This window comes from Lutra lutra, chromosome 15, assembly GCF_902655055.1.
Source record: "Lutra lutra chromosome 15, mLutLut1.2, whole genome shotgun sequence".
In the NCBI taxonomy this organism is placed as follows: Eukaryota; Metazoa; Chordata; class Mammalia; order Carnivora; family Mustelidae; genus Lutra; species Lutra lutra.
The window spans coordinates 25,122,989-25,134,361 of record NC_062292.1 but is presented as its reverse complement, the minus strand read 5'-3'; the positions used below and the strand labels follow the sequence as shown (position 1 = coordinate 25,134,361).

At 42.0% G+C, this 11,373-nt stretch overlaps 1 pseudogene; it reads right to left on the bottom strand.

The window, feature by feature from the left end:
* Positions 1 to 5,732: 5,732 nt before the first annotated feature.
* On the bottom strand, positions 5,733 to 5,810 carry LOC125086495 (uncharacterized; annotated as a pseudogene).
* Between the last annotated feature and the right edge of the window lie 5,563 nt (positions 5,811 to 11,373).

The following is an 11,373-nucleotide window of genomic DNA, read 5'->3' as shown; positions in this document are numbered from 1 at the left end:
GAGCAAGTGAGAGAGTGACAAGGGAGTGGGAGTCAGGAGGAATCTAAGCTTCCGGCTTGAACAGCTGGGCGAAGAGGGGCACCATTAACCCAGAGAAGAGAGAAAAATAGGAGCAAGGTGGAGAGGACATCATTGGAAATGAGGACATACTGTTGAGGGACCTACTCAGGTCTTCAGGAAATTATTCCTGTCCTCAGACTCAGAGTCTGCAAATGCTTTAGGTCTGCCATCACCAGCAAACCGAACGACCCAGAACATGATTTCATGCCTCAGTCATTGTTTCCTGCCTCAGCACCAATCTGCCTTCCAATCTGTGCCACCAAATTTTCCCTCCTGTCCTGCTTTCCAAGCTTCCCTCTTCTCCCCGCCCATCCCGTGTACCTTTTCTACAGAGTCAGCCTTTGTGCTGTGTTTTGTGGCCTCCAAAGGGAACACAAGCCCAGCCAAGGCACCAAGGAGAGACCCCGGCTGTTCGTGGACTTGAGCAACATAGAACTTAAAGATCCCCAAAAGAGGAAACTTGTTGGTAGTTTTTATGGTGTCTCAAACTTTCTTAGCTTGATACCTATTAAGGAAGTTTGGAAACACCAAAAAATAAAGAGAAATGAAAATGAAAGCAGGGGTTTCTTCCACTCATGGGAGACCCTGCCCCTTCTCCCTGCTTATTCATGTGACGACTGTCATTGGAACCGGACTTCCAGGCAAGCTGGTAGACCCTGGTAGTTTAAAAAAAGCTTTGGCAGGGATGGCAGAGAGACAAGATGGCATCACGCTCCAGCTTCAGTAAGGGACCTCTGGGAAGGGCAAGAAACAGCGAACTTTGAGACCAGGGGAATGGGTTTGGGGGGCGGGGGGAGCTTCCTGAAAGGTGGCCAGGCAGGCTCAGCCGTGGCAGCAGGGCACACGGCTCCTAACTATGTCAAGGAGGCTGCAACCAAGAGCAAGACTGTCTTTTCAGATGGTCCGTTACTGAAGGATTACAATTTATAAAATTAACTAGCCCCCTTATGAGAGGGACCAGATTGAAGACAATATGCTGGTTTGTTTTCCAATTCTCTCTCACTACAAACAAGGCTCTAAAATGCTTTGCAGAACTAAACCATGAATCATGCGCGAGAGTGCAGGGAAGTCCAGATGAAGGAGAGGCCACTGTAGCAAGTTCCCAAAAAGCCACAGCAGGGGGGTGCTCATTGGCAGGAGCCGAAGGGTACAAGTCTTGCTGCAGGAGTGGTGGAAGTGTACAGAAAACTGAGGAAAAGAAATCTGAAGACTGAGAAAACTGGGGTTGGGGTGGGGGGTTCTGGCTATCAGAAACCCTTCCAGGGGCCAGAACCTCATCCTCTGAACTGTGAAGTCTTCCTGTGACAGGTCCCGGCATGTGGTGGATTGGTGCCTAGAAGGGTGTGGAGAGCTTGCTTGTGTCACAGGTCAAATCACTCTCTGGCACCCCCAGCCTTTCCTTCTGGCACCTAGATCATTAGCTCATAGAGATGAGCAGTGATCTCAGTCTTCTGACCCAGCTGTCACACACACACACACACACACACACATGCACAAAAGCAGATTCTACGGGGCCCAGGCGGGTCATGTAAGCGAGTGTACCCAGCCAGGTGGAGGAAAAAACATCTGGAGCTCACCGTAGATGGAAATACGGATACAGGCAAACATTTCTCTACCCTCAGGAAATCTGCAGGGAGAGAGGATGAGAAAGGGCCCCTTGCACTGAGTCTCAGTGTCAGAAGACACTAGGGTGTGGTGGGAGGGGCGGCAAGCCAGATGGTCCCCTCTTTTTTTTTTTTTTTAGATTTTATTTATTTACTTGACAGACAGAGATCACAAGTAGGCAGAGAAGCAGTCAGAGAGAGAGAGCAGGGGAAAGCAGGCTCCCTGCTGGGCAGAGAGCCCAATGCGGGGCTCAATCCCAGGACCCTGGGATCATGACCTGAGCCGAAGGCAGAGGCTTAACCCAGTGAGCCACCCAGGCACCCTGGATGGTCCCTTCTAATGGTGCAGCCACTCTTCCTACAAGCAACTGAGTCCCCCATGGCCGCCACGGCGGATTTTCCAAAGAAGCCATACTAATTTTGACGTGATGTCTGCCAATTATTTTAAATATTCAGATTTTTAAAAGACACAACTGTATTCAACCTGCACACAGTCTGTTCAAAATCTCTGGTTTTCATAAGTGACTCTTAATCTCACAAAACAAACTGAGGGTTGATGGGGGGAGAGAGGTTGGGAGGGGGGGTGGGATTATGGACATTGGGGAGGGTATGTGCTATGGTGAGTGCTGTGAAGTGTGTGGACCTGGGGATTCACAGACCTGTACCCCTGGGGATAAAAATATATGTTTATAAAAAATAAAATTAATAAAAATACATGTGTATGCACATGTATTACTTTGTTTACTTATATATTTCTAATTATAACAATAAAATTGCACTAAACATTAAAAAAAAAAATCTCTGGTTTTAAAGATGAGGAAATGGAGGCCCATGGAGAAGTGTCCTCCCCCGCTACATTGTGTGCTGGGGATGAGACTCCAGCTGGAGCTAGCTCTCCTCCCGCCCCGGCCTGCTCCATCTCCCATGGCTCTAGGCTGCTTCTCTGGATGCCTCACCCTCTCCTCTGAGAAGCTGTCTCAGCCTGGCTGTTGGCAAGATCACCACAGCACTCTGCTCAGGAAGCATTCTGTGCCCCACATGTAATTCACCTGCCAAAAGAAAATAAGTCAAACACCTTACCCACCCCTTCAGGACCTCTGGTGCATGAATTGGAGGTCCTCCCAGATAGGTGTATGTCCTAATCCCCGGAGCTTGTGGATGCTCTGAACGCCATCTTATCCGGAAAAAACATCTTTATAGATATCATTAGGTTAAAGAAGCTGAGATGAGAGTGTTCTGGGTTATGCAGGTGGGCCCTAAACCTAATGACAAGTGTCCCTCCAAGCGGAAGGCAGAAGATCACACAAACATAAGAGGAGGAGAAAATGGGCGGGAGAGAAAATAGGCGGAAGAGGCAGGGGATTGGAGTGATGTGGCCAAAAAAATCAAAAAATGCCAGCAGCCACCAGAAGCTGGATGAGCCAAGAGTGAATTTCCCCTAAGGCGCCCAGAGGTAGTATGGCCCTGCCAACAACACCTTGGTTTTAGACTCTGGCCTTCAGAACAGTGAGGGAATAAACTGTGTTGTTTTAAACAAGTTAATCTATGGTAATTGGTCATAGCAGCCACAGGAAACTGAATCAGGATGCTTCCTTCTGCTAGGGTGTTGGCATGTCCTATGAGACATGATAGTAATGACCACCATTTGTTGAATGCTTCAGCTAGACCAGGTCCACAGAGTTTCCTAGTCTTCCTACTGCTCTTTATCATGGTGTTCTCTCTCTTGCTCTCTTTCCCACTTATTACAGAAACAGGGAAACTGAGTCACTGAGAAGTTACACAGCTCTGAAGCACTGGAGCCAAGATTTGAAGCCCGTGCTCAAACTCTCACCATCCTACGCCTGTAGGACTCCCTCTAATAAGCCCTTGTAGTGAAACAGTGAACTCATAGCTCCAGGTGGGACCCAATGGTGGGAGTTTCCACTGTGGGAACCAATCAGGGGAGACTTTTTTGGGGGGAGGGGCGGTAGATAACAGCCAGTTTTTTTTTTTTTAAAGATTTTATTTATTTATTTGACAGAGAGAGAGATCACAAGTAGGTAGATAGGCAGGCAGAGAGAGAGAGGAGAAAGCAGACTCCCTGCCAAGCAGAGAGCCTGATGAGGGACTCGATCCCAGGACCCTGAGATCATGACCTGAGCTGAAGGCAGAGGCTCAACCCACTTAGCCATCCAGGCACCCCAACAGCCAGTTTTCTTAGATTTAATATTTTGCACACAATTATGACAATACTGGGTGCCTAGGTGGTTCAGCTGGTTAAGCATCTGCTTTCAGCTCAGGCTGTAATCCCAGGGTCCTGGGCTCCCTGCTCAGTGGGGAGTCTGTTTCTCCCTCTCTCTCTCTCTCTGCCCCCCCCCAAATGTGTTCTCTCTCTTGTGCACACTCTCTCTCTCAAATGAATAAAATATTCTTAAAAATTATGCCAATATTAAAGAAAGAGTTGTGTCTGGTAAATCGATCTGTAGGCAAATGCAGATCACTTTCAGATGTAGTCTTTGCTAAACTGTTCCAGAGGTTGGCCCACCATGAGGAACACCCCAACTGTTCATGCAGGGGTAACTTCAGTTTTTCAGGCCTTTGGGAACAACCACCACACATATGTAAAAAGTCAGGAAAAAATGACTTCACACTCATAGAGCAGAGGCAAACCTTAGGTTGACCAAAAATGAAACAGGCTTTCTTAGAGAAAAAGGGAGGTACTTGGTACTATATGATGTTTACATAAGTAGAAATATTTTGAGGAGTAGATTATGATGCAGAGAATAAGACCTAACTGTGGATTTTAAATAGTAATCTTAACTACTTAGATAATTAATCTCTTGGAGCTTCAATTTAAAAGTCTGTAAAATGTAAGGCATAGAAATAAGATGACATATATGGACCAGTATATGGCACATATTTGGTTCTTGATAAATAATAGTTATTAAATTATCATTATGGTTGTTGCTAATTGTCCTTGAGGCATCCTGTTTTATTGCACAAAATTTTAACCCAAATATTCTGTAAGAGGACATCACAAAATATCCAATCACCAGTTTAATCTCTTTCATCATTAAATAAAAAAATCACTTTCATACCAGTAATAAGCACTCTTTCAAATTATCCTTTAAAATAGCTTATTGTAAGTATACATAAATTTGTTCCACGTATAATATTCTTTCAATTGACTTAGAGATGTGAAGGCAGACTTGTTAGAGGGAAAAAATCTATACAGGCTGTATTCATACATCCACCAGATATTTATGGAAGACTGTCTCCAGAATCAATGCAAAGTACAGTAACTGCACTAATAGCTATGGGTAAAATGTGGCAGGATTATAAACAGAAGAACACAGTGAAGTTTGTTAATGAAAAAATTAAGTGTAAATTCAAAAGAGGGAGAACTCCCTTCTAATACAATGTAGGTTTGGGGGAGAGGGGAAACAAATAATAGGAAGCATAGCACAGCATATGGAGAAGCTCTATGAAGGAAGTAGCTTTCTGGTTGAGTCTTAAAGGAAAAATCAGATTTTGACATTGCAGGGTGCAAAGGTTTTCTAGACAAAAAGATGGAGATTGAAAATTTCTATGTGCCTGTGGGAAGCAGCAAGTGAGTCTGTTTTGATGGAGCAAAGGATATATAACAATGAATATTTGATTTAACCTATAGGTAAGTAATAGAGACCTCAAATATGACCTGAGCATTTCATATCTTATCTGTTAGTGGATGTCCTTAACATTGTTAGTAGAGGAGAGACGTGATCAGAAATGGGCATTCTGCAGCTAAGGTGTGTAGCCTGTGCTTGTGGGAATAAATTCAGAGAGACCAGTCAGGAGGCTAGGTGATAATCTAGGTGAAAGGGGAATCAATAAGCAACTAGTGGGGAGGGAGTAGGATGGGAAGGGAGTAAAAGACAAAGAGGAGTTAGCTGAAGGACAATTATCTGATTGGATGTGATGGGCCAAGGCGGAGAAGGGGGGAGTCAAAGATGACTCAGAATTTTAGATCTAATTGCCTACGAAAATCTCATAGTAACCCGAATAACGAACATAGAGCAAAGGGCAGACTTTCTGGAAAAAATGATATGCTTAATTTGGGTACTCTACACATTCAGAGAAACTTCTCTAGTAACAAACTATAGAAATGATCCCTGAAAGTATAGTCTTGATATGCTTAATTTGGGATGCAAGGAGATATCCATCATGCAAATGAAAAACAAAAACAAAGAACAAAACACCTTTATTTAGAAGAAAGTTTGGCTCTGGAGATTGAGACGAGATTCCTACATCAGGTAATGGTGGAGAGTCTGGAGAAAGCTTCAGATTACTAGAGGAGGGCATAAGGAGAAAGAAAAGAGACAAGAGTAGTCCCTTGAAGGCAGCATCTAATTTCATGGGTTTGGAGTAAAATGGCCTCTGAGAAGAACAGTCTGAGAGGTAGGAAGAAAATAAAACTGATCCCATGTCTCCAGAGTGTTGGAAAAGCAAGATGGTACAGGGGCACCTGGGTGGCTCAGTCATTAAGCGTCTGCCTTGGGCTCAGGTCATGATACTGGGGTCCTGGGATCGAGCCCAACAGCAGGCTCCCTGTTTGGCGGGAAGCCTGCTTCTCCTGCTCCCAGTCCCCCAGCTTGTGTTCCCTCTCTCGCTGTCTCTCTGTCCAATAAATAAAATCTTTAAAAAAAAAAAGAAAAGAAAAAAGAAAATCAAAAGAGTACAGATACTTTATAGACTAAGATCTTAGGGAAAGCTGTGTCTTTGGGGCTTTTTATTTTTTTTTTTTGCCAATGCAAGTTGTCTGGAACGCCTAACCCCTTCCATCTAGCCAATTCCAATTCATCCATGAAGCTCAGTGTAAATGTCACCTCCTCTGTGAAGTCACCCTAAGCCATTTCCTAAGAAAAGATAGTCCTGTTCTCTCTCTGCTGTAGGAATTCTCACTTCATATTACATTGCTTCTAGTCATTTGGTCACATGGTAGACATTCTTTAAATGTCTGATAATGGGTGCCAGGGCTAGTATTGAAGGCATAAGAGAAGGGGCTAGTTTTGCTCAGCAGGAATGATACTTTTTTTCTAAGATAGGACAGAAGGAAAGACCTCTAGGCTCAGTATCTATACGATATATAGGCTTCTTAATGACTTCAAAATTGTTTGAGACCCAAAAATAAAAACAAAACAAAAAATACCTCCAAAATTTGAAAACAAAGGTGAAACACAGAAATAATAAATGTTTAAGTATCTACAAAAGTTGTTATATCAAATAGCAATAATTCAAGTCAAGTCTTCCATAATCGTGAATAAATGTGATTTAATGCGGGATGTGGGAGTATGAAATACATGCATAATATCCGAACAGGTTTAATATGGTTTGAAATGATGCTTCCAATAGTATGTTTGCCCTGAACCTGGGAGGACCTTAAACCAAAGCAGAGCAACTTTGAAATAGAAAGGAGGCAAGAAACAATGCATACTTTATAGGTCCTCCGTGCTGGCCACTTTATTTCACATACATCACTGAAATAAAGGCATGAGGTTACGGTAAAGACCCAGAAACTAATCCTATAAAAATGGTCTCTTCCTCGAGCAGTCTTGTTTCACTTGTAGCAGTGACTGACATGGAGGCAGGTCAACCTTGACCTTCTGGAACAGAGAACATCCATCTACTGTCCTAGCAGTCTACTAAACTCAGTCCGAACCCCACAAACAAGCATCTAATTGCTAGAAAAAGTTCAAGTTATTAATAAACAGATACAGGCAGAGCAAGCTCTCCACATCCCACAAAAAATAATTATGGTGGTTTTAGAAACAAGCTATGACTTGCTAGAAAACTTGCTAGGCAACTTCCAGCCCTTGGCAAATCTATATACTTTGTTTTGTTGCCTTTATAAAATATATTAACAAAATAATAGCAATAAGGGTCTGAAAAGATGCAATGCCTAGATGAAGCCCTAAGGGGGTTTTATGGAGTGGAGCAATCAGAGGATGGTAAGCAGTGCCTTTTCGCTTAAGAAAATTTCAGTGAAGTTTTATTTTATTAATTTCAGATTTAAAAATTATTAAAAATGGGACTACCTGCACAAAATATAATCTCATTGATGAAAATGACAGCCTAAAATCCTATTTCAAACCCAATTTTCAATACATGGAAGCTGTTCCTGAGCATCTGAGTCATATTAGGATATTCTTGTTAAAATTACTACAGTCTGTGGAGAAAATTAACTTTCTGAAGTATCCCATAGGTGCAGAAGTTATGGGCTTCTTAAAAATTAACATTCAATTTTCTAAAATATATTGCTGGGTTTTCCTAGGATTGTATCTTCAAATAAAATAGGCATCATCTCTATTAAATGTATACAAATTTAAATTATATACAGTTTTTAATATAACTATGGTATGATAATCTTATACTACATATCTGACATTATATCAATTTCTCTACTTATGCATCTTTCTCTCTGGTTATTTAAAATGAAACACCTCACAGGCGTTTTATTAATGTGTCTCTGAGAAAAGAAAGGCAGAGGCAACTGCCTTCCATGGCAATCAACTACTGCCACGTTATTTTCAAATTTTCATCATGAAATTGCATTTATGAACAGTTACCCTGGCGGAGGGGAGGGTTGAATATTACAAGAAACCAAAGTGAAGAGGCAAAAACAAAGTCAGAACCCAATGATCATTTCAAGGGCAAATATCAGGCCAGACTTAATTTTTTGAATAACCGAGCATTATCTTAATGTCTTACGTGTTGTTCTGGATATAAATATGTGGCTTAGAATATCTCCCTTCCCTGAAACCACACCAGAGAATCAAGAACATATGTCAGCTTCCTCTGACTGCATGGAGTTGGTAAAGGGGCAGGAGTCCGGTGGAGGGACAGGGAGAGTCAGGCTGGCAGTCCCTAATTGCTCTATTTGCACTTTAATGGTTCTCTCTGCTGTCTTCCTTTTGCAGAGCTCCTATTCATGATCAACAGGGTGTATGTATAAGGTAATGACTGTGCTTTTACAACTTTTTAAACTACTTAGAGCTACTTGCACATTTGAGAAGAATTCCATTTGCAGAGACCACACTATTACATTAGTTGAGTGAATATGCATTTTAAGGATTGCATGTTAATGAGACCAAGTAGAATTGGGCATTTGAAAACAACTGACCAGGCATGCAAATGCTGGGACTCTAGGTACAAAAGGCAGTTCTTGATTGGGTCGTTGATTTGCATAATTGAAGTAATTCCCTTTGTGCTTTGCTTTACTCTGACCATAAAATTCACCAGACCATGGAGGAGGGTCGCAGGTCAATTAGAATGATGACACATTTTAAGCCTTCCTCTGCTCCAGTTGCATTTTCAGGCAAACTGGTTATCTGCTCTGTGGTAGGAAGGGTGTGCCCACTAGGTTAGATCCATTGAGAATTTTTCTCCTGTGTTCAGATCAGGGAAAGACAGAGAGCCAGAGTCATCACTTTCCATAGTCTTGAACCCTGGAATGTGTTTGCTTAAGCTCAGAGAAAGGGTATAGAAGGGAGATCAAAAGAGTGGACAAAGTAGGAGTTAGAACAGATTTTTGATCTAGTCCTTGCGGCCATTAAGTTCTACAACACCAATCGATCATGTCCCCATTCCAGCCCTCAAAAGACCCCAGGTAGAATGACCAGAGGAACTAGGCTGAGGACCAAGGGAAAGAAATCTGGGTCAGATGGTAAAACCACTTCCTAAAGCTCGAGGTGGCCAAGCTCATCAGGGTAGGTTTGGGAAACCATGCTCAAGTTGGATGGAAACTATGAAAAGACCATTTTAACAGGACAGAATAAATGGCTGTTTTATACTGTTCAATTCAGCTATAAGGTGTCTGTTTTGATGGAGTAGGTGTCCTTCTCAGTAAAAGAGTCCGGGGAGAGTGGGGTAGGTGGTTAGTGAGGTCCTAGAGGTTCTGATGCTGATTCCTTTCAAAACATTCTATTTTCTCCTTAAATGTTGGTTTTGAAGAATAACTTTACAAGTAAACACAGGTATAGCATTTGATATTTATGAACTGCTTCAAAACATTTAATCCGATCACGTCCTCAGAGCCCTATCAGCAAGAAACCCATTATCATTCCTTGGCTTCCAACATATGGCACCGTCCTCTTTATTCCCCCATGAATGGGCCATTCTTTTTCTAAACTCCTAACTGGCTCTTTTGTGTTGGCTGCTTGTTTAAGGGTATTTCTCAGGTTCAAGTCTCATTCCTCTTCTCCACCCCAGAGACATCACTCATTTTTATACAAATGACCTTGACATTTTTATCTCTTACCTGGACCCTCTCCCTAAACTCTACTTCTACCATTCAAACTGCCCGTCGGACACTTGGTACTTAATTTTCCAGCATTGCCTCAAACTCAACAACTTTATGGCTGAATTCATCATTTCTTTTCCATCCTCCCTTCATCCCTTGTGGCTCCTCCTTCTGACTTTCCACTTCAGTTAATGGCATCATCATTCTCCCAGTTATCAAGGTGCAATTTGTTCCCATCACCTTGGATTCCTCTTTCTCCCTTATCTTCCACATTTCATCAGTCATCAAGGCCTTCTGATTATTCTTTCATAATTTCTCTCTACCAGCAGTGTCAGAGAATGGAGGTAGGAATTGGATAATTTACCCATTATCAGAATACACTGTTACCTCACTAAGCCAAGGGACCCTCAGGTAATTTCCTTCATGTTCCATGTCATTTGTGTCCTAGACTTTCCCTTTTGAGTGGTAAGAAATAACAAAGTCAAGACCATCAGATAAAGAACGGGCAAACACAGCTTCCCTGGGGATATCTGGGCTATGGTTGCTGGGTTGGGGAACTGAGGTAGAAAGGGGCTTTTGTACAGTTTACTTGGGGGATCCAGACTTTAAATTTGCAACACTAAATAAGTGGAAAACCAAGGAATTCCAAGGAAGAGTAGAAAACTCTACAGAGAAAGATAGATTTGGCCCTGAGATCCCAATTTGCTGCAATTTCAAACATTATTTTAGCCCTCAGGACAAAGAAAGTGATACATTGCAACTGTCAAAAAAAAAAAAAAAAACCTGCTCCATTTTCTTTTCTATTTCTTCCTTCCGAGTTAGGGTATAGGTACAAATTGCTGCTTCAGACTGGGCTGATGGGGGAAATAATGTAAAATTTTAAATAAGCCATCTCAGTTAATTAGATGACTGGGGAAGGAGTACAAATGTGACCATGGACACAGAGGAGGAAAAGGGGGCACCACAGAGATGCTCGATAACCTTAGGTTTTAGTGACTTGTGGTATAATTATTATAATAATCAAGTATGCCTTCAGTATACTGTATAAGGATTATAAGGAGAGAATAAATCAGTAGACAAAAGGGCCAAGTATATTGATGTGTACCTTAGGGAGAGCAATGATAAGTTATCATAACCATATATGCCCAAGCAATGATTATAGCCTTCAAACCCTGGCTTGTTATCTACAAAGGGGTGATAGAGCTCAGGGGTTCGAAGATAAATGCATACTGGGTAGATCTGGATTTGAGCCTTTTCTTCGGCCAATCACCAGGTAACTTAATTTTTAGGCTTGAATTTATTTTTTCTATGAAATGGGAATTATGATGTCTACTTCACAGGTTGTAAGGATTTAATGAAATAGTGCACAGAAAGCACTTAGCTTTAGTATAAACTTTAGTAAAAGCGAAATTACTCATAGGTTTTATTAGTGTTAACATTCTTTTTTCATGC